The sequence below is a fragment of the Dipodomys ordii genome, unplaced genomic scaffold (genome assembly GCF_000151885.1).
Source record: "Dipodomys ordii isolate 6190 unplaced genomic scaffold, Dord_2.0 Scaffold72, whole genome shotgun sequence".
In the NCBI taxonomy this organism is placed as follows: domain Eukaryota; kingdom Metazoa; phylum Chordata; class Mammalia; order Rodentia; family Heteromyidae; genus Dipodomys; species Dipodomys ordii.
The window spans coordinates 7,783,541-7,787,067 of NW_012267288.1; positions in this window are offsets into that span (position 1 = coordinate 7,783,541).

Here is a 3,527-nt window from a genome sequence, read left to right on the forward strand (position 1 = left end):
GTATTGTTTTTTATGATCATATGCACATAGCTACTGAGCCGTTGTGGTCTTCTCCTATGAATAGCCTCCTTTGGGTTCACTGTGTGACTGTCTAGAGACCTGCATAATTATCATGTCCCAGTGTATTTTTGAAAACCATCCAGTGTGTTTACTTGTAGATTTATAGGCACATTTTCGTTGCCACAAATGAAGGAAAACATGCAACCTATGCTTCTTTGGATCTGGTATTTATCCTATCTAAACAACAAAAAATACAGATGCATGCATTTAATAACGACTTAGGAGCAATCTTTAGTACATTTATTAGCCTACAGATTTGGAAATGTCTTTAAAACGTAGAAGTAAAATATTCCTATAATGCAAATAAAGTGAAATCAGAATTAACAAAATTAACACTTTTGGTCAATAAATTCAGACATTTTAGAGGTCAATGTGGACCGTGGTTTTTAGGGTAGAGACAAAATAGGGCACAAAAATAGTGAAATGCAATCTTACTTATTGGTTAATGGAAGAGAATAGCCACTTTCTCCAAGTGAAGAGAATCAAAGAATTGAGTATATTTCTACTCAAGTGGCACTCTGGAGCTACAAAATGTTATCTCACAGTTAAGCTTGTTCCATTTGAACAACGTTTTAAGAATTGCAGAGTTCATATAGTTCCACCAAGGAAACCACATCAGCGATGTCAAACAATCTACCCACCATCACTATATGAAGAAGTCAGAAGTGAAGAATATAGTCATAACTCATGATATCCAACCTGAAGTTTTCTAGCTGCTTGGTTATGAGACTTGGTAAAGTGAGACCAATGAGCTTTGAGAACAGACTACCATTAAGGCTAAATGTGAAGTACCAAGAAGAGAGCAAGCTCATTCTATCCTCCTTCTCTGTACATTCATATATCAACGTTTGTAACTGGCTTTTAAGTTATGTCTTTTGGTTATGCTTTACTGAATGCTAAAGAAAATTAGTACTAACTAGCTCCTTTCTATAAATAAAATGTTAAATAATCATAAATTTTTCTTTTTTATTGTGAAAATACATACAGAGGGGTTACAATTACATGGGTAAGGTAATGAGTACGTTCTTATCAAGCATTGTTGCCTCCTCCTTTGTTTCCCCTTCCCATCCTTTATCATCTCCTTCTTCTCCCTGCCCCCCCATTCTCCTCCCTCCCCCGCCCCTGACCAAAGTTGTACAGTTCATTTTTTGACATAATGTCTTGTACATTTCATTATTGCAATGGGTCCACCTGTATCCCTATTTAAACAATTTGTTTTTTCCCTTCCCCTTCACAAAGTATACCAACATCAAATACAGTGAAAACAGGGCTTATACCATGGGGGAGATACATATAAATCAACAAAAAAATGTCTTAAAATATGTTAGAAACAATAGCAAGAAAGAAAAAACCACGTGAATCCTTATCTTCAGGTTCATTTCGCCTAACATTACCTTATCTGACCTTTTCTGCTTGACTCAGACATATACTAGTTATTGCAAATAAGGGAAACCATGGGACCTATGTTTCTTTGGGCCTGTATTACTTCACTTAATATAATTTTTCCAAGTCTTGCCATTTCCTAACAAATGAGGTAATGTCATTCTTTCATACCACATTTTCTCGATCCATTCATCTACTGAGGGGCATCTGGGTTGGTTCCATATCTTAGCTATGGTAAATAAGGCTGCAATAAACATAGTTGTGCTGGTAGCTTTAGTGTGGCCTTGTTTGTGATCATTTGGGTAAATGCCCAAAAGTGTATACCCTTTTACTTCACTTTCACAGAATATTTAAAAGGGTGTGAAGTTCAGGGACCAGAAAGTTGGGTGGCACCAGAAAGTTGGTAAAACATCTCCTGGATCTGTTGTAAAGTCCAAGTGGAGTGAATGATGGCAAGAGTTAGGGAAAACATCATTAATTCTCCCATTGCAGAGCTGATCCTGATGATCAAGAAGACATGTTTGAAGGAAATCTGTTATTATTTTTATTATTATCCTGCAAATGGGCATATATGCAGATGAAGGGATCAGAGCATTAGTTTTTATACATAGCAAATATTCATTAGATTTCACTCAGATGGGCTGGGCTTCTTGGAGACAATAATAGGAAAATAAATGCTTCTAATGATTTGCTATAAACCTTATGTTCAATGTGATGGTTATGAGGCCATAACATGCCCAAAGCAGATATTTCTAAAGGTCCTTCCTCCATCTCCAAAGCTTTATCCACTGCTTCTTCCAGGATTCTTAGGGACACCACAAAGTGACCTCATGGCTCAAATCAATATTTCAGTAGATTCTTCTACTCCCTTTTCAGCAGCATGTTGTTGCTCTCTTCAACATCTGTAACAAATCATTTCTTACAATGTATGCTGTCCTCTTCTTACTCTGCGACTGCTTGTCTACTGTAATGGGCTCCTCACTGTGCTCCTTCATGGTGCTATGGTCCTGCTGGAGTCTCTTTACTCCAAACTAGTGAAAGTAACTTTCACATCCTCTACCACAACACTGTGAATTCTCCAACTGTGTTTCATCGTTTTATCTTAAATAAATTCAAAATTCCTTGAATAGCTGGTAACTTTCTCTATGTGCTCTCTCTCTGTCTTTCTCTCTCTTTCTCTAATTCTCCTAAGATACTCATTAATATCTCTGCCCTCCCTGATCCCTCATGGACTGAAGTTCCTTCTTGTTCAAGACCATTCCACTTGCTACTTTTCCTTTTCCTCATTTGCTTGTTGTCTAGCTATCCAACTGTTGGTTGCTAATTTTTTCACATTCATGTCTCTGCTCAAATATCATGTAATTTGGATGACTTTCTTTTTTACCATTCTCTATTCTACTTATCCTATATGTACAGTAAGAGGGCTCTTTTTACAAAACTTGTCATTTTTTCAAGCATTTGCTTTTAAATTATTCGCTTGTTTGTAAATCTCTACTCTAGGCTAGAACACAACTTCTGTGAAGATGGGAACTGAAGTAATGAATGAAATTCCTACCTTAGAATAAGCGATCAGAAAATAAGTGTGTGGATTGTGGTTGTTTTGCTTGTTTGTTTTAATGAATGAATAAAGGTTAAGAAATCTTTATTTGAAATTTTAAGGAATTTTCAGAAATCTTTATATTTCATTGGACTAAGGCTACTCAAAGGAGTATGAATTATTTTCATACAGTTTACATTTTTTTCTATAAAAAGTTTCTTTTTAGTGAATAATGGCCTTCCACTAGGTTACAAAATGTCATGACGCTATTTTTTTGTCTTCTGAAGGCAAGTGAGAGAATTAATAGTCATAGTTCTAGTAGACTAAAATGTCACTCAGTTATGCCAAGTGTCCGAAATTAAGGAGTTGTATCCCTTTGCAAAATAATGATTTTGAGACCAGAGGCCCATTGTTTCTCTTAAATGCTTGGAAATGAGAAAGTTAGTGTAGTTACCCTAAACTACCTTGAAAAGACACTACTCAAAGCTGAGTCCACAGTACAGGTGATAGGGAAAGAGCTCAATCTTCCCACCCCTCCCCCAAAAGC